This window comes from Musca autumnalis, unplaced genomic scaffold, assembly GCF_047663935.1.
Source record: "Musca autumnalis isolate F117 unplaced genomic scaffold, ASM4766393v1 scaffold_5, whole genome shotgun sequence".
Classification (NCBI taxonomy): Eukaryota; Metazoa; Arthropoda; class Insecta; order Diptera; family Muscidae; genus Musca; species Musca autumnalis.
In genome coordinates this window covers 117350424-117371735 of record NW_027412088.1, presented here as the reverse complement: position 1 = coordinate 117371735, position 21312 = coordinate 117350424, and the positions used below count along the sequence as shown (strand labels likewise).

The following is a 21312-nucleotide window of genomic DNA, read 5'->3' as shown; positions in this document are numbered from 1 at the left end:
AATTAGCAACCGTAAACTTAGCGAACGCAAAGCCACTAAACGCGTCTCGGCTAGAGTTATAAATTTGGGCAAAAAATTCCCACTTATCCCTATGGAATAGAGAGGAATTAGGGAAAACCACAAAAATCCTATGGGGAGACCCAAATGAGGAAAAAACTAAAAACCTATTACTGCTAGGTAAAGCAGAGTTGAGTAGACTTACAGGTGTCCTTACAGGTCACCTGGGTTTACAAGCTCATCTGCAAAAAATTAATTGTGCAGACAATAGCGTATGCAGGGCATGCGGAGAGGATGATGAAACTTTGGAGCATTTTCTCTGCCAATGCCCCGCTTTCGCAAACATCAGATCCCAGTTTTTAGGGAACGACACAATACCAGATCTTAATCAGGTAATTGTAGACGACCTAAAACAATTACGGGATTTTGTTAAGGAAACAGAGTTCCTTAATTAAATTATAGTAGAGTCCCCTTCTTCAAAAAACTTACACTAGAGCGCACAACAGGCCTACTTCATGGCGTATGTGTATGTCCACCAGGACATGTGGCGATTACTCGCCCCTCTTTTCAACCTAACCTAACCTAATAAAAAAGAAGAATTGCCGACATAACAACCAAATTATTTTAAGAAAATTTTGAACGCATTGCCGGTGTTTGCATCTACCCAAAGACTGAAGTCTCAAATCCCGACCAAAGGGCGACTCACTACATCAACTTATACTTTGAAAACAAAATTATTCACAGTGCGCCTTAACTAAATTTAAATAAAAAGTGCTTACACCTGGGAAATTTTTGCGGTTTCTGAAACCACAATGGTTATAGATGAGAAAAATAAAAAAAAAATCGCCGGAGGGCTTTTTTAGGTTTTCACGATTTTGCTTGGAAACCCCATCGAAATGGGATTAAAAAAATGGTTGTAGCACTAAAAATTATCTACAAGATTGTCTCTTATGATGTTTTCGTAGGTATTACCATTTTTGAGACATAGAAGTTCAAGTTTTGACAATTTACTGACTGTATCGTCTGATTATAAAATAAGGTCATGCCTGCAATTTCCCAACTTAAACTTATACAGTGTCGGCCAAAACTAAAGCACCCCCTCAGTACATTTTTTCAAATCATATTTTTTTTAAGAAAACAAAATTATAAATTTAGTTTTTATTTTTCTTTTTATTTATTTATATCTTTATTATTGGAAAACACAAAAATAAGGAATTCAGAATTGAACAAACAAAAGTTAAAATTCAAAAAATATTTTAGGTCGCAAATATAAGCGGACAAAACTAAAGCACCACCCAATTTGAGGTACAACAAAAACTATTGAAATCAATATTTCGTTGCGTATCCTCTATCCTGGATGACACAATCACATCTTTTAGGCATAGAGGATACTAAATTATAAAATATTACAGGCGAAATAATTGATTTTTGGAAAATATAGCTAAAATCCTCAAAATACTGAAAATCGGGAGGTACCGTTATATGGGGCTATCCCCAAACGTGGACCCAGGTCCACGATAAATCCTATTTCGATAGAGCTTGCGGTTTCCAAGTAAAATCGTGAAAACCTTAAAAAAGCCCTAAAAATGTGAACTTTGACCGCGATTTATTTGAAAATCCTTCCGGTGATTTTTTTGCTTTTTCTCATCTATGAACATTGTAGGTTCATAAACCGCAAAAACTTCCCAGGTGTAAGCACCTTTCATTTAGATTGACAAAAAGGACATAACTCCCACGGAACGTCGGACGTAGGTTTAAAAAATGTGGGCGTTATGTTTTACATCAAAATTGATTTAGAAGTTCTGTCCGTTGGGAGTTATGTCACAATAAAAAATGAAAATCTGTTAACGACGAACGATATCTTTGATCGGCCCAGTTACTCGAGATATTCTTTTTAGTATATATAAAGGTGGGTCTACGACAATTATTTCGACCTGTTACAAATTTTTGTGCCAAAATCACTTAATTGTGTAGGGTACACAAATACAACACACAACTTCGATTTGAGTATAAATAAAAAATAAAAATAAATCTCAGATAAATTACTATTTGAAACCCAACATTCATAAAAAATTATGCGGATTTTTTCCTATATTTTTAAAATATAATCTTTGATTGGACCTTCATATACAGTCGGACATCTCTAACGAATCGTTGTAAAAACATGGATAGGTATTCCAACGCAAAATAACTTAGAAACTCTTCGTTCCCAGCAGCTTCCTCATAAAGAACTTCGATTATAATTCAAAGGATCTATATGGCTTCTAGAGGCAAGAATGTAATAAACAATATCTGATTGATGATATAGTAAGTCAAATTAATATACATATTCATGTCTTTGCTTTTAATTTACTAAATTAATAGACCAATACAATATGTATGATATGTTTCACTTTCACCTACCCTTAAAACATTTCCCGCACCGATTGCATGCAAGTTTTCCATTGCAGTTATTTCTTTAATTCGTTCTTTTCGACAGAAAATGAAGTTTCGAGAAGACGCGTTTTAAGTTGCCGGTTATTACATAAAAATAAAATAACTACTTGGAAAATTTGTACTGACAAATTTTAAAAAATTCAGAAAAAATAGTAATCGTCTGAATCCCATTACCACGTATGACTTAAAATTTTTATAATTGAACGTAGTTTAATACAAAAAAATTTAAAGAAAATCGAAGGGGTCGAATATCTTTAAAAATTTATTTTAAATATTAAATCGCGAAAATAGCATCCAAAATTGGACAAATATTAAAGAAGTTATGAGTATTTCTTTGAATGTAGTTTTTACAGAATTTGACTTTTTCAAAGCGCGATATCTCTGCAACCGATAGTCCAAAAAAATCTGAAAATATACTAAAATGTTTTGCTAATGAGCAGCATCACCGCAGCAAAAAATAAAGGAAATCAAAAACCTCATCTTGAAAAAGTGTCCGATTTCACTCAGAAATCCCCATATATATATATATATATATATATATATATATATATATATATATATATATATATATATATATATATATTATTTATTAGCTAGGTAGGATTGTTGTCTTTTAAAAATGTTTCAATAAATTACCATAGCGCTTACACGAAGTGAGCTACTTCATTATCCAAGAAATAGATATTTCTCAAAACTATATCATGGAATTCGACTGTTTTTAAAATTGTTTGGCATATTATTCAAACAGTACACGCAAATACACAGATTGTGTATATTGTTTTCAAGTTTTAGGGAAAAAATTTGGATGAATCGTCAACAGCAGTTCATATCTATCCATAGATGTTTAAATAATCATTAATATTGTTATACCCTACACCACTATGTGGTAAGGGGTATTATGTGTTAGTGCATTTGTATGTAACATACAAAAGGAAGCGAGATAGACCCATAGTTCCTTCTAGGGATATACATAGAATCACTTTCTGAGTCGATTTATGCATGTCCGTCCGTCCGTCCGTCCGTTCGCAACATACAGGTCGCATTTGTTGACCGATTTCGCTGAAAATTGGGGAATACCGTTTTTTTAGCCGTCGGAAGATCAAGTTCGAAAATGGGCTATATCGGTCCAAGTTTTGGTATAGCCCCCATATAACGGTACCTCCCGATTTAAGGTATTTTAAGGATCTTAGCCGCATTTGTTGCCCAACCCAGCTGAAATTTTACGTTTGAGGTTCCCAATGGCCGCGAAATTGCTCTACTAAAAGTTGTCAAGATAGGTCCACGGTTCGGTATAGTCCCCATATAACGATACCTCCCGATTTAAGGTATTTTATGGTTCTTAGCCACATTTTTTGCCCAAACTAGCTGAAATTTTACATTTGAGGTTCTCAATGGCCGCGAAATTGCTCCACTAAAAATTGTCAAGATAGGTCCACGGTTCGGTATAGTCCGCATATAACGATACCTCCCGATTTAAGGTATTTTAGGGATCTTAGCCACATTTTTTTCTTGAACTAGCTGAAATTTTACATATGTGGTTACCAGTGGCCACGAAATTTCGCCACTTAAAATTGTTAAGATAGGTCCATGTTTACATATTTCGACTGGTGTAGGGTATTACATAGTCGGCCCCGCCCGACTTTGGTCTTTTCCTACTGGTTTTATTTTCGCGAAATATCGCAAAAATAATGTAAAAATCTCATTATCCAAAAAATAGATATTTCTCAAAACTATATCATGGAATTCGACTGTTTTTAAAATTGTTTGGCATATTATTCAAACAGTACACGCAAATACACAGATTGTGTATATTGTTTTCAAGTTTTAGGGAAAAAATTTGGATGAATCGTCAACAGCAGTTCATATCTATCCATAGATGTTTAAATAATCATTAATATTGTTATACCCTACACCACTATGTGGTAAGGGGTATTATGTGTTAGTGCATTTGTATGTAACATACAAAAGGAAGCGAGATAGACCCATAGTTCCTTCTAGGGATATACATAGAATCACTTTCTGAGTCGATTTATGCATGTCCGTCCGTCCGTTCGCAACATACAGGTCGCATTTGTTGACCGATTTCGCTGAAAATTGGGGAATACCGTTTTTTTAGCCGTCGGAAGATCAAGTTCGAAAATGGGCTATATCGGTCCAAGTTTTGGTATAGCCCCCATATAACGGTACCTCCCGATTTAAGGTATTTTAAGGATCTTAGCCGCATTTGTTGCCCAACCCAGCTGAAATTTTACGTTTGAGGTTCCCAATGGCCGCGAAATTGCTCCACTAAAAATTGTCAAGATAGGTCCACGGTTCGGTATAGTCCCCATATAACGATACCTCCCGATTTAAGGTATTTTATGGTTCTTAGCCACATTTTTTGCCCAAACTAGCTGACATTTTACATTTGAGGTTCTCAATGGCCGCGAAATTGCTCCACTAAAAATTGTCAAGATAGGTCCACGGTTCGGTATAGTCCCCATATAACGATACCTCCCGATTTAAGGTATTTTAGGGATCTTAGCCACATTTTTTGCTTGAACTAGCTGAAATTTTACATATGTGGTTACCAGTGGCCACGAAATTTCTCCACTTAAAATTGTTAAGATAGGTCCATGTTTACATATTTCGACTGGTGTAGGGTATTACATAGTCGGCCCCGCCCGATTTTGGTCTTTTCCTACTGGTTTTATGTTCGCGAAATATCGCAAAAATAATGTAAAAATCTCTATGACATCTATTTTATCCTTCCGTAGGCCGTGTAAACCTTTAAAAATACATTTAAATTTTAAGATTAATAATACAATCTCACCACTGAAATAATTATCTAAAAATACGACTTGCTCAATGATCTTAAATAGTATGTGCCGTTCTATAGGCACTATGACAATTTACAGCCAATTTGGTACGAAAATCAAACTGCATCATATTATATCGACTATACTTTCAACGAGGGTCATTATGTCATTTATAGAATGCTTTTGTCAATGAGATGGATGTGTGCAATATCCGTACTTTAACATATTATTATATTCATTCTGTTTAATGGGTGACATTCTAGTGGAAAAAAGTGGATAAATGTTCTGCTAGTTCTGAGAGAGTTCATACAAATTTTATTGGAAAAATGTTTACATATTTTTCCTATAAAATTGGTATGAGTTGTGGAAATTGTGGATTCACGTACAGAGACATGTCATTCAGACATTGATATCAGTTTTTTTCTGAAACCACAAAGTTTCTACTATTTCTTTGCAATATTTGCGAAAAAGCGTTCTCAAGCGTACTCAACAAATGTTGCAAAATAGCGTTCTCTTTAGAAACTTTTCACACCACGAATTTGGGTGAACAGAAAGGTTTAAGCTTTTTACAACTGGCTGACTTCCGGGGATACGTTGATTTTGGCATTTCTTGATGTCATTTTTCCATTTCCGTACTTTTTGCACAAATTTGAATGTGGTAGCAACTTGTGATAATTCGTTTTTTAAAACCTTTACAATTAAAAAAGTACGGGAACGGAGCTATCATCATACAATCAATGATAGAATATTTTTTTGTATGTTTGCTTTTAAGACAATGATGATCATATGATTGAATTTTGTTGTTTTTCTCTTTAGAGTTGAACTGAATGATCAAAAGGTTCCTGCAAATGAACTTCTGATCATTCAACTCATCTCCGAAGAGAAAAACAACATTGATATTTTTGGTCCGAAAGATTCCAACGTGTTCACTAATCATTGTCCACTGAATTGGACTTTCCAGATAGTATAACAAATTAAATATTTGAATTTAAAGCTGCATAGTTACATATATGGATATAACCGACCTATGTATGTTGACAAATTCAAGTCCATAATATGTTGGATCTACTCTAATTTATGCGGAAACTAAGCTTAGCCAAGCTGGTCAAGTTAAAATACATATTATGTATTCTAGGTGTTACAAACAAAATGACAAGTAAATGCATGTATACATACAGTGAGTGTCAAAAATATTCGGTTTTAAATTTCACCAATAATAACACCTCAGTATTTTAGAAGCCCATGCCCAATATCCAACAAACCAAATACTTAAATAAATGTTGGTCCTGTGGCAATTAAAAAGTGTATGTAACATGGATCCATGGCAACCCTATAAGCGAGAATAACAAAGAAAACGTTGTTAACCCTGTTTCCTATGCGTCAAAAATATTCGGTTTTTGTATCTTTTGTTAAATATTTTGCCAAAAAACTGGTCATTATCGAACTTTTTCTGCAATATTAGTATACATTTTAATAATTGCGAACAGTATCTTTGTTTCTGTGTGCAAAAATATTATATTTTATAGCAAATTATTAAAATTTAGCGCTAAGGAAAAACGCTATCCCAGAAAAGAGAAAACTGGTTATATTTCCTTATAAAAACAGCAGAAATAAAGTGAAAATTTGCTTATTTTTGAATATTTAGTCGAATATAGTTGAAATAATGTGCAAAAGTCACGAAAATACAGAAATAATCGATTTCGTGAAACACATAAGCCAGCCAAAACCAAGAACTGGGAGGGAAGGTAGAGGAATCTCCTGAAAAATTACGGCTAAACCGCCTTAATTTTCTTGAAATAGGTCACTGAGGCCTAAATGACTTTCAGAAGATAGAAAATATGCGCTTCCATCACAAAATAATCGTAAGGATAAAGCCTTTCATGGCCTTGTAACACATCATAAGTCATTGATAAATACATGTCTCCTAGAAGCTCCTTTGTGCTTTATGTGTTGGAGTACACAGAAAGGCCGGAAACTTGGTGGTATACTGATTTTCCTGCTTAGGCATTCAAAACTAACTCCATTTCACCAAGTTTCTGATGTACATCAAGTTTTGAAGGTACATCAAGGCGAAACTTGAACTAGATTTTTGGTTACGTAAATAAGCCAATGGTTTGTGATGTGTTACCAGGCCATGAAAGGCTTTATCCTTACGATTTTTTTGTAATGTAAGTGCATATTTTCTAACTTCTGAAAGTCATTTAGGACTCAGTGACCTATTTCAAGAAAATTAAGGCGGTTTAGCCGTAATTTTTCAAGAGATTCCTCTACCTTCCCTTCCAATTCTTGGTTTTGGCTGGCTTATGTGTTTCACGAAATCGATTATTTCTATATTTTCGTGACTTTTTCACATTTTTTCGGCTATATTTGATTAAATATTCAAAAATAAGCAAAATTTCCTTTTATTTCTGCTGTTTTTATAATGAAATATGACCAGTTTTCTCTTTTCTGGGATAGCGTTTTTCCTTAGCGCTAAATTTTAATAATTTGCTATAAAATATAATATTTTTGCACACAGGAACAAAGATACTGTTCGCAATTATTAAAATGTATACTAATATTGCAGAAAAAGTTCGATAATGACCCGTTTTTGCCAAAATATTTAACCAAAGTTATAAAAACCGAATATTTTTGACGCATAGAAAACAGGGTTAACAAAGTTTTCTTTATTATTCTCGCTTATAGGGTTGCCATGGATCTATGTTACATACACTTTTTAATTGCCACAGGACCAACATTTTTTTAAGTATTTAGTTTTTTGGATATTGGGCATGGGCTTCTAAAATACTGAGGTGTTATTATTGGTGAAATTTAAAACCGAATATTTTTGACACTCACTGTATATATGTACCGTTTCATAGATATTGTAATGAATCTGACTGCATCAAATATTGCCAGTAGTGTTTCTGATCATGCCACAAACGAAACGATATTGCAAACGTTGCAATCTTATGGTGGCGGCGAATGTGTGCTGTTTTATTTTTATGTGCTTTTATTAACCACGCCCATGGCCATTTATTTTTATGCATGTACACGCTTGCACATACATTCATATACGTACATGCATATGTCAGGCATACACGCTATAAGATTATCTGTGACGGGCATGCATATGTGTGAGTGCTGGCAAGGGTTATGGCATATAAGAATTCATGTTTATTTTATTAGCATTTTGATAATTGGTTTTTTAATGATTCCGTTTTAGCAGCTGATTCTCTTTCTACATATTCGATTCGCTTTTTTCTTTGGCTGTTTAATTAACATTTTTATTCGCTCGTTTATTATGAAAAATTGAACGAACCAAACATGAACGTACATACATACATATGCATTGCATATATGTAAGTTTTCACAAAAGAATAAGTTCAATATACATATTAAATTTTCAGGAGAGAAAAAAAAACATCTTTTTATAAGTTTTTGCAATATGTGCCAAGTTTGTCGATGCTCTTTTGCATCCATAGGTGTGTATATGATCCATTCTAGGATCTCCAAGTTTTCCCATTCTTAACATATTTTTCTTTATAACCACAAAATATGCAAAAAATATGCAAAATATGCAAAAAATATGCAGAATATGCAAAATATGCAAACAGTTTTTGGCCGAAAATCGTCATAAAAGTCAATTAAAGTTGGAAAAAATCATCAAAACAACTTAAAAGTGTCCTAAATTAGGATTGTTGGCCGTTTAACGTCGCTTTTACCACAGTGTGGATATAAAAATATCGTTATATATATATATTGTAATACCATTTTTTTATTATTAACCTATTAAAAAATATAAAATTTGTTAAATTCTCAAATATGTTATGTAAAATTCAATATTTTCTTTGTCTTAATTTGTTGCATTAGTCTGGTTCTAACTCAAAGGGAAAACATCGATGTCGGATTTTTTATACGGCACTCCCCTAAAGTTGTTAGTTTGGTTAGATTTTAAGATTGTTAAAGTTTGAGCACCATTGGAATATGTTAACACATGCCACTGGGGCCTCGTAATTATCAAAATCTTGATTTTTTGGCTATTTGACGACTTCAGCGACTCATATCTATGAAACGGTTAAAGCTATTTGCCCGTGTTATGCATTAAATTAAATGCAATACTTTTCTTGATATTTCTTGCCGGACAACAAAATACCTAAGTAGTACTGAATTCAAGATAGTAAAGTCAATGTCCTGAACACGCCTTAGGGTGAAAATGGAGTCTATTGTGAAAAATAACCCTTTTTAGTGTTTTATTTAACTTGTCTGTTTAGTTCAAATCTAGTAACTTATTTTCCACACAGTTGTAGTTGACCAATCGAACTAAAACTTTGCACACTTCTCAGACTTGGATGACAATACATGAATATGAAACCAAAACCAATATGGATCCATTTTTTCTTAGAGCCCCCATATAGCGGTACCACCCGATTTAAAGTATTTTAAGGATTCTGTTTTAATTTTTAGGCCGAATTGGCTATAACTTGGCAATTGGGGTTCCCAATGGTACAGAAACTTCCTCACCAAAAATGTTGGACTCAGGCCAAAGTTTTGCTATAGCCCCTATATAACGGTACAACACGATTTCAAGTATTTTAAAGTTTTTATCTACATTTCGGCCTAAATTGTCTATAATTCTGTTATGAGGTTCTCAGTGGCCAAAAAAATTAAATGCTGAAAAGTTAAAAATAAAAAATTGTTAACAAAATAAGTTACAGTGTTTTATTTAAAACTAGAAAATAATTTTTAATGATGAAATCTCTCAAATAAAACGCTTGCATTTGGATTAAAAATTGTGGCAGTATTAAACGGCAAGCGTTTTATTTGAGAGAATCTATCATTAAAAACAAGTGAGCAAAGGCTATAGTCGGGACGGGGCCGACCATGTGATGCCCTACACCACTACCCCTGTGCATAAGCTTTTCACTGGTAAACATTTCTTTTAGGGAATATAATCCGACTACCACCAAACGTAATATGCCTCTTTCTCTATGGGACCCCCATAAGCAACCAAAATTTCGTGACCATCCGATCAAAATTACGACCTGTAGCGTTATTGCAAAAAATTGAAGAATTGGATGCATTACCGACTATTGTGATACCTCCCTTGTTTGACCACCTTCGCCAAACTACTTTACACCAATGTAAAGGTTATACTTTTATCTTCCATTGACAGGCTTTGCCGCTGGCATACCCCTACTAGAAGTCGAAATATTCACAAAGAATAAAACTTTGAATTTGTCTCCACATGAGATTTTCCCCATTCCGACCCCTAAATATTATCCGACTATCACCAAAATAAATAGGCTTCTTCGTCTGTGGGGCCTTCATCTTCCCCTAAAATTTCGTCACTATCCCATCAAAATTCCAACTTGTAGCGTGACTATAAAAAATGGAAACATTGGGTATATTACTGAATTTTGCAATATCTCGGTTTGCTCACTTACGCCAACATACTTTGCATCAATATAAACGAGATCTTTTCTTCTTCTATTGACGGGTATTCCTTCTGGAATACTTCAACCAGAAGCGGAGATATTCGCATAAGAATAAAACGTTGACTTTTCTCCACATAAGCTTTTCGCTTATTCCGACTCCTGAAGATTATCCGACCATCACCAAACTAAATAGGCTTCTTCCTCTGTGGGACCCGCATCAACTCCCAAAAAATTCGCGACGATCCGATCAAAATTGCGACCTGTAGCGTGATTACAAACAAATTGGAAAATGGGATGCATTACCGACTATTGCGATATCTCTGTTGTTTGAGCAGCTACGACAACCTACTTTACGTCGTTGTAAAGGTGATATTTTCTACTTTCCTTGCCAGGTTTTGCTTTAGATATACCTCTTAAAGAAATAGAGATATTGTCTTTGAAATAAAACGTTGAACTTTCTCCAAATAAGTGTTTGCCCATTCCGACCCCTGAATATTATCCGACCATCATTAAAATCAGTAAGCTTCTTCCTCTGTGGGACCCCCATTAAACCCTAAAATTTCGTGACGATCCGATCAAAGTTGCGACCTGTAGCGTGATTACAAAAAAATCGGCAAATAGGGTGCATTACCGACTATTGCGATATCTCTGTTGTTTGACCACCTACGACAACCTACTTTACATCGTTGTAAAGGTGATATTTTCTGCTTTCCTCGTCAGGTTTTGCTTTAGATATACCTCTTAAAGAAACAGAGATATTGTCTTTGAAATAAAACGTTGACCTTTCTCCAAATAAGTGTTTGCCCATTCCGACCCCTGAATATTATCCGACCATCATCAACATCAATAGGCTTCTTTCTCTTTGGGACCCCCATTAACCCCCAAAATTTCGTGACGATCCGATCAAAATTGCGACCTGTAGCGTGATTACAAAAAAACGGAAACTGGGATGCATTATCGACTATTGTCATATCTCTGCTATTTGACCACCTACGACAACCTACTTTACATCGTTGTAAAGGTGATATTTTCTACTTTTCTGCTAGGTTTTGCTTTTGATATACCTCTTTAAGAAACAGATATATTGGCTTTGAAATAAAATGTTGACTTTTCTCCAATTAAGTGTTTGCCCATTCCGACCCCTAAATATTATCCGACCGTCACCAAAATCAATAGGCTTCTTCATCTGTGAGACCCCCATTAACCCTCAAATTTTCATGACGATCCGATCAAAATTGCGACCTGTAGCGTGATTTCCAAAAAAATAGAAAAATGGGATGTATTACCGACTATTGCGATATCTCCGTTATTTGGTTACCTACGCCGACCTAGTTTGCATCATTGTAAAGACGGGATCTTCTTCTTTTATAGTCAGGCTTTGCTTTTGGAATATTTTCAACCAAAGCTGTGATATTCGTCAATATAATTAAAATCGCAAAAACAAAAATTGGGGTTTTATTTGCGACTATTGTGATATCTTCGTTGTTTGATCACCTACGAGAACCTACTTTACATCATTAGAAAGGCGATATTTTCTACTTTTATTGTCAGGATTTGCTTTTGGTGTACCCCATATAGAAGCTGAGATATTCGCTTTGGAAAAAAACCTTGTCATTTTATCCACCTAAGTTTTTTGCCCTTTCCGACCCCTAAATATTATCCGACCATCACCAAAATCAATAGGCTTCTTCCCCTCCGGGACCCCCATCAACATGCAAAATTTCGTGACGATCCAATCAAAATTGCGACCTGTAGTGTGATTACAAGGTTTAGATGGACAGACGGACAGACGGACAGACGGACGGACGGACGGACGGACGGACACACATGGCCAGATCGACTCAGCTCGTCGAGACATTCATTTTGGTATATATAAGTATGGGTCTACGACCATTATTTCGATGCGTTACAAACTTTTTGGCCAAAACCAACTTATAATACCCTCCCCACATAGTGGTGTAGGGTATAATAATTTTCTAGTTTTAAGTGCTTTTATAAATAAAACATTGTAACTTATTTTTTATTATTTTTTATTTCTTCCCATATTATCAATTTTTTGGAATGAAAACAAATGCCTTTTACATTTTGTTCATATTTAAATTTATTTAAGGGACTGGCATAATGTGATTTTGGAGCCATCTGGGTAAAGATAACTACTTGGTGATGAATTCGACTCTTTGCTCTGCTATGTCGCTCACAAGTTGTTTACCATCCTTCCTGGTAATTGATGTTCTGTGTTCAAGTTGCAGGATCTTTTTCAAGAAATTCGGAGTTAATGCATAATCTCTTGAACAACAAGTAAGTACGAGTATACCCTGTAAATACGTCTGGAAGACTTTTTCTGGGAATTTCGGCAGTTGTTCTTTTGTTAGTTTGGTTTTTTTCCATTTTCTTCTGCTTGCTTTGTTAAGATATTTGTCGCATTTGGCTCTTTACGGTGGTTTGAACTATCAGATCAAACAATGCCAGGCCAACAAGTTCAGGACTAAGATACCACAGATGATTTATCATTTTGTTATTTCTTTTATCTGATACTTGTTTCATATATCAATAAATCTTCAATGCGGTTTAGGTCTTACTTTGGACCTACAAAATATTTCTGAATTTCGTTTTCACTATTTTTTGTATTAAACTCAATTTATTGCCTCTAATCCTTTTCAAACTATTGATTATGTTTACCCAATACATCCTATATTATATTTATATAAACATTATCTTGTTAATTATACGTTTTGTAAAATCAATAACCCACACTCTCATTTATAAGACTCAGTAGTTGTCGTTTAATACAAAATAAATAAACAAAATAAAAAATTTTCTGGGCGCATTAAACCAGGCTCGAAAGATTAAAACACAAAGTGCTTCCACGACCTCTTGTTCTTGGGAAGTCAGCTGGGAAGTAGTTTTAAAACATTCTCTTCTACATCGAACTTGGATTTGTCATCGCAAACTATTTTTATAGAAATCGCGTTAATATGTTTGGTTGATGTTCGGATGTGCTGCCAAACTTGCAGTCAAAAATCCCTCTCAACAATACTTCTAATAAGTCTGTACGCAGGTACAGAAGCTCTCGACCTAACATCTGCTCAAGCTGGTAAGACCCCATTATTCTAGGCATTCGTACACTGCTAAGTCTTGTTTCTCCCCTGAGCTACTGTCAGTTTCAGGAACGCCCAGGAGTTGTTCTTTGCCCCCATACCAGATGATACCAGAACAGCAACACGTTCTTTCTGCACTGTTTTGGGAATACCTGGTAATAGTTTTCCATGCCAGTGCACGCAAATAGCATTGTTTTTGTGTATCTTAACCCTTCCTTGATGCTGTTGCGAGTATTTTTCACTGTTTATTCTCTGGAAGCTTCTAAAGATCTTATATATGTTGGGGTCCTCTCCGAGAGCTTCTACTGTAGATAAAATGATACGACTAACGTTCCTATAGGACACTTTACAGGGGTCCAGCAGCAATGACAATTTCATGGTTAAGAGTTCTTCTTGAAGTCGCGCTTGTTTATTTTCGGCACAGATGGTCCTTCAGATTCAACGAAGCGTTTAGCATCAAAAAAGACCTAGACCTCATTGAAAATCTATTGAAATACGAAAACATAGACAGAAAAAGAAATAACAAAATGATAAATCACTTGTGGCATCTTAGTCCTGAACTTGTTGGCTTGGCATTGGTTGATCCGACAATGCAAAATACCGTAAAGAGTCAAATGGCGACAAAAACCTTGACAACGCGAAGATGGAAACTTCTCCGGAAATATTCGACCCAAACTTACAAGAAACAACAGTTCGAAATTCATAAAAAAGTCACATTAACTCCGAGTCGAGCTCACCACAGATTACAACCAAGTAGTTCGCTGTACCAAGTAGTCGGCTGTACCCAGATAGTCTCCATTTTCGCCCTAAGGCGTACGTAGTCACGTTAATCGGGACACTGGCTTTCTATGTCGAACTCAGTAATACTTACGCATTTTGTTTTTGAACATAAAATGAACAGAATGGCCTTTAAGTTAATGCATAATACAGGCAAATAGCTTTAACCGTTCCACAGATATGGGCCCTCGAGAGAGACGAGATGTTCATAACTTCGAGGCCCCAGTAGCACGTGTTAACTTATTCCAATGGTACTCAATTGCCAATCTTATTCTTTAATCTATCTAAAATCTAATCTAAGTAAACAGTTCATACGGCAACCCCCGCCTAAAAAAATCCGACATCGATTTCTTCCCTTTGAGTTGAAACCAGCCTAAAGCTACAAATTAAGACAAAGAAAATATTGAATTTACATAAAATTACATAAAATGATTGATGTTTTATCAAATTTTATATTTTTGCATAGTTTAACAATAAAAATAGTATTAAAATATCATATACCCTACATCACACTGTCGTAAGAGGTATCAATAACATAATATTCTGCTAAAAATCGACGTTAAATGGCCAACAGTCTTAATTTAGGACACTTTAAAGTTTTTTTTTTGATGATTTTTCCAACTTTAATTGTAAATTTTACGACTTTTATGACGATTTTCGCCCAAAAACTGTTTGCATATTTTTGCATATTCTGCATATTTTTTGCATATTTTTTTTTGCATATTTTTTTGCATATTTTGCATATTTTTTGGCATATTTTTTGCATATTTTTTGCATATATTTTGCATATTTTTTGCATATTTTTGATATGACCCCAAATATCGAAAAATTTACCCTTAAAACGCCTAGATCCAAAATTTGAGTCCAATCGGATAAGAAATAAAAAACATGCAAAAATCCGATGTCTACTAATAAAAGTATAGACAAAGAAATCCTCTCAGTGAGTATGTTCGAATTGAGTCCGCTTAATATGCAATTTTTAAAATGGCAACAACTGTATTTTTTAACTATTTACTCTGGTAAAATGCAATATTTGGGTGGTCTTTGACCGGATCTAGATCCTCATATAAAAATATGGAACAAAATCTTGCAATTAACCCGGAAAAATTGTCTTCGAAAAATGTTGAGTTTTGGTTTGAGTCACAACGTCGCGCATAACATGAGTATTTCCTTGTCTATACATTTATTAGTCTATGGATATACATTCATAAGTATGTATGTACAATGTAAATAAGTGCGTCCGAATGGTCAATGTTAAAAAGCCAAAAACATATCATTTGGCGAAAGCCAAAAATACAAAATAGATTTTGCTTTTAAATTTGATGTGAAAACACAGTCCACAGAGATTTATTGTGGGAACCGTCCATACGAATGCAAAGCACGTGCTGATGCTGTTGTTAATGTCTCTTGCAACGGTCGATATCGAAGAAAAGTTGAACGGGCGCTAAGCAGACACACTACCCCCATCTATGTATAGGGGAAATCAGTATGAATGCGTTTGTATGTGGAGATCTAAATAATCTGCCAATTCGAACACATAAAAAATACATTAATGTTGGCTTTAGTAGTTTGTCAATATTTTATAAACAAGTTGATTGATATAAACAGCATATCAGATAAATCAAATTAATATATCGTATAGGTTTTATTGTTTATCGAAAATTAGCTTGGTGAAATAATATACAGACCATGAGCCAATACAAGGCCAGCTTAGCTGATTATTAACTTAGTCGTCAAAATAGAATGTCATTTACCTTTTCCATAGTTATAAAAACGGTGAACAATAATTTTTTTATTTATGTTTCATATATCTATCTTCTATATACAGTTGAACCTCGATTATCCGTGAATCGATTATCCGGGAACCTCCATTATCCGTGATAGAAAATAAATTTTGGACTTTTTCCATTTCTTCTATTATTCGTTATAAACTTCATTCTCCGGGAGTAAAAACACACTGTCCAATTAATCTGATTAAGCAAACAAAAGGTAAACAAACGAAAACTGGAAATTCTCCCCTATTACACAATTTGTGTATTTATGGTATCACGAAAACCATGGGACAAAGACAATTCAGATGAATCTGGTGATGATGATGATATTATGCATCCTTTTAAAATTTGGTGGTTTACCGTAACAAATTTAATTAAAAATGCAGATTTTCATATTATTGTCCAATATTATGTCATTTTTACTTAAAAATATGCTCAAAAACTGCATAAAAGCATTGACTCCATTATCCGGGAAAATCGATTATCCGTAATGCCTCCGGTCCCGACCATCACGGATAATCGAGGTCCGACTGTATATAAAAAAGGATGATGTTAGTTACTACGCTTATAACTCAAGAACGGCTGAACAGATTTTGACAATTCGCACCAATTCGGAATGGTCTGATGGCAGAAAAGGATAAAACCAAAAAAAATCGCGAAAAACTTGCAAAAATATTTTTTCTAGAATGTCAAGTTTTCCACAAATTTCTATCGAGCTTCGCGTTTGGAGTATACCTTGACACTTATTTGGACAGTTTTTGGCGAAAATTGTATATGCACCAACTGTGAGGGTCCATTGTACGCCACTGTTTTGTACATTTTTGAAAGTTGTATAGAATATTTTTATTCACAATCAAAGCGATTTTCATTTATTTTCAAGTGTCTTTTTAGGAAATTAACAGAGAAAAATGGTTAAAAGGAGAGGTCTTAGTTTAGAGTTTGTAAAGATTAGTGGTGGTTTCGGTCAGATTCCGATTGAAAAGATGAAGATGGTAACGCCGGAAGTGGTTCCCACAGTTATGAAGAAAAAGGTACAAATCCGCAAACATGGTGGGTTATTTGAAAAATCAAGAGCACCGAGCTAATTTCATTGGAAGTGAGGTTGTGGCATAAATGTATACTTTTAAACTGTAAGTAAAAACATCTTCGAAAGATCAACTTCCGATTTATGTGGTATAAAATTTAAGCTGTACCAGATATATATTGATACCAGATATATAATGATGTCCCCACTGAAAAGGAGTATGAATTCAATCAGTTTAGTGCTCTGCGGGAAGGCAATTGCAAATGGCCAAATACATACATATGTACACTGGTACTGTTGGTACACTGTATGTATGTACGAGTACATCGAAAAAGGATGATATTCATAATTGGAAAGAAAAAAAATGAAATCGGAAGCACTGGAGATTTTTTGGACGAATTATCTGATAAATATGCTTTATCGGGCGACTTAAGTAGGTAAATACTTATTAAACGTTAATTAGTTTGTGATATTAATTTGACTATGTTATTTAAGTCGAAATTAAATATAGATTGATCAAGTAATCGACAACAGTCACGTGTTAGTGTGACAAGCATCCGAAACACACAAAGAACGGCAACTAATGGAATAGCTCTACTAACAAGGATCAATGTACCAAGTACTGGATTGTACAGTCTCAGACAAAATTCAATTACCGCATTTGTCCGTGCAATTGCTCCTAATTCCGAACTTGCATTGCAAGTAGAATTTGGGAGATCATGTTAAACAGAGAAGTCAGAAAAAAAAACAGACGAAGGTGGTTACCTGATAACGATCGTATCCCTCTGCTATATATATTCAGCATTAAATTCAAATTCCTACGATAGCATTCCTTCCTTCGTATTCAATTGCTTGAGTTCAGTGGTGAAAACAAGAATTGCAGAAAACCATAGATTATGAAACGAATAGGGGCGTTATGATATTAGGTGTATACGTTAACTTTCCCAGCAATAATTACTCAGTCAGTTCCAGCAACCTCTCTCAGTGAATTTTACTCTCTCAAGCAAGAAAAATTGCAGAAAGTTATCGAACAACATTTTGCAAAAACTTGCAAGAAAGTCAGCTGTTTCCGAAAATGTATGAAATTTGTTTTTGTTTCTTTTCATATTTTACACCAAACGGAACAAAAACATAAATTTTAAAATTGCAGTTTACTTATTTAATGCTTTAATCCTATCCACACCGCTTAAGAATCTAAAGAAAATGTGCAATTGTTAAATTTTCTTGGTCAAAAATGCTAAAATTTCGAGTTGTTTACATTGAACAGGTGATTAAAAGCCAGCTGATCCACCAAAAGAGAGCGCGTTTGGAGAAATTTTTGGAGAGTTTTGTGACTGAGAACTTGCAAATTTTTGCTGGAAAAATTTGTCCCGCAAAAATTTGCAAGTTCTCAGTCACAAAACTCTCCAAAAATTTCTCCAAACTCGCTCTCTTTTGCTGGATAATTTTGTTATCGAACAGCATTCAGTAAAAATTTTTACGAATTTGCACAAATTTTTGGCTATCGTACAGACCTAATATTTTGCTTCAACTGTGCTACCAAAACGTGTTATTTGTTTAAAAAATATATCTTAGTCCCGCAAATTTACAGTTGCCTAATTTTTTCGCGGCTATTGTCAGTTTATAGGAGAAAGAGTCGAGGAAAATAGGATCACTTTGCCTCTCAGTACCTTCTCTCTTCGTCAAACTGACAATTGTCGAAAGTACAATTGTCTAATGTGCATCTGCTTCAAAGATCGTCCTAAACAGTTCAAAACAAAGAAATATTTGCCATTGAACAAGGTGATAGCAGTAATAGTATTATAAGTTTGAACCAAAGCCATCAAGTTCTGTACCTAACAAACTGCGAGACGAAGTTCGCCGGGTCCCCTAGTTTAGAATAAAATAAGAAGAAATAAACATTTAAATTCAAATGCCCGGTCATGTGGTACCCAACAACATTATCCTGTGTACTAGTTTTCCGCTCTTCTTCATGATTACGACATTTTGACATATGAAAAAAATACCAGATTGGTCCATAATTGTGACTTGAAATTTCAAATAAACTTCACACCTCTCAACAATTTTCTAATTGCATTATTACACCGACATAGGGATGTTATACATATAAAGTGTAAATGAAACTTTTTTAAGTATTTAGTAGTGAGTTAAAAACTATAAAGTTGTAGGCCCTTCCAAAGTTTCATTAGATGAATAAATGAATATTACCAAAATAGCCCAAAATTTGAAGCGTCAAAATAAAGTTTACACTTTTACCAAGCGTAGAATTTCGTATTTCTTAAACACAATAAAGGCATATTTTAGCTTTTGAACTTCTTTCCGTCACATTGGAGTCTCCAAACATCAAATCTTGTAATTTTGGCATAAATAGCCTCTATTGACCTTTCTGCAGTTTTTTTTGGTCTACAATTACTCAATTGATTTGAAGTCTAGAGACCTTAATGAGTGATTCTGGATACGCAGGAGTCCGATATAGCAACATGTAATTCAAAAATATGGGCGAACGCTTCAGGACCCTGACCATATATTACACACACCTTTGCTATTAGCCCCATTCTTCTACATTAGGGTCTTAAAATCGTTTCAATATGAGTGGAGATATTGAACCCATAAAATCCATTTATGCGAATCCCGTTATTCGGATAAATGGCTTTCATGGGTTCTGGGATATGAGAACAATATCTTACACTCATTTTGACACGATATTAAAGAGTGCAGAGGAATGGGGCTAATACCAAAGGTGTATGTAATAATGCAAACGCTTTTTTAAAAACAGCCAAGCAACAAAATCATTACCAAATAATGTGTTTTTATAGTACTTTTTGGTAGTCGTAACTACTTACAAAACATCCTACTAACCCATTATTTTAACAAGGGCATGTTGCTTTGAATAAATAGTTATTCTATGACCACTAGAATAACTAGTTATTATATGGTCACTAAAAGTTGAAAAATAAGCTAAAAAATATGTTATATTTTTGGAACTGTTGAGGTGAATTTGTTTTCAATTTCAACACACTTCATATTTTCATTTATTTTATTATGCTATCTGTTTGATTTGATCATGCGAAATTCTGATTTGTAGCCGAACACACGCGTGCCAACGGTAAGCGTTGAACACACAACCCAAGGATTTGTTGTCAGAAACACACGCTGTGTGCCACCGTACTCATTACATAGTAAGTATTGAAGTAAATAGTTATATTTTGTTATATTACTTTGTAATCGATTACATAATAACCAACGGATGCGAAATTTTGCTGGTAGTGTTTGGTAGGCGGCCATTTGTCAAAAAATTACCGAAAGTAGCTCAAGATGTGTCCTTCCAAATGAAAGAAGATCCAGAAGGTCCACTAACACTCAAATATATTTTAAGTGGGAGAAACCTGTCTTCCATGAATAACTATATAGATATTATATTAACAATTTAACCACTTTTTTGTCCACTTAACCCGCTAAATGTTATCGAATTATCACATTAAATTGCCAGCTTCTTCTTTGCCATAAACTCAAGCCTTAATTTCGCCATTTGGAGCTACAGAGCAGCTACAAAATCGGTGTTACATGAATTTTGGACAAAACAAACTTAAAATAAATTATGGCGCGCCTTAACTAACATTAAAAAAAGGTGCTTATACCTTGGAAGTTTTTGCGGATTCTGAAACTACAATGTTAATAGATGAGAAAAATCTAAAAACAAGAAAAAATCGCTGTAAGGATTTTAAATAAATCGAGGTCAAAGCTCAATTTTTTAGGTTGATTTTAGGTTTTCTTTAGGTAGGTTTGCTTGGAAACTGCAAGTCCTATCGAAAAAGGACTAAGGAAAATGTTGTAGAGAAGTTGCACTGCTAACATATTTTCTTTAGTCCCATTCGATAGGGCTTGCTGTTTCCAAGCATTATCCTGAAAACCTAAAAATGTGAACCTTGACAGCGATTTATTTAAAAATCCCAGCAGCAGTTTTTTCTGTATTTGGGTTTTTCTCGTGTTCCC

General features: G+C 34.4%; 1 protein-coding gene across 4 annotated transcripts in view; it reads right to left on the bottom strand.

The window, feature by feature from the left end:
- Window positions 1–21312, bottom strand: part of retn (retained) — a 96282-nt gene that overhangs the window by 49215 nt on the left and 25755 nt on the right. The gene's annotated exons all lie outside the window — the stretch shown is intronic.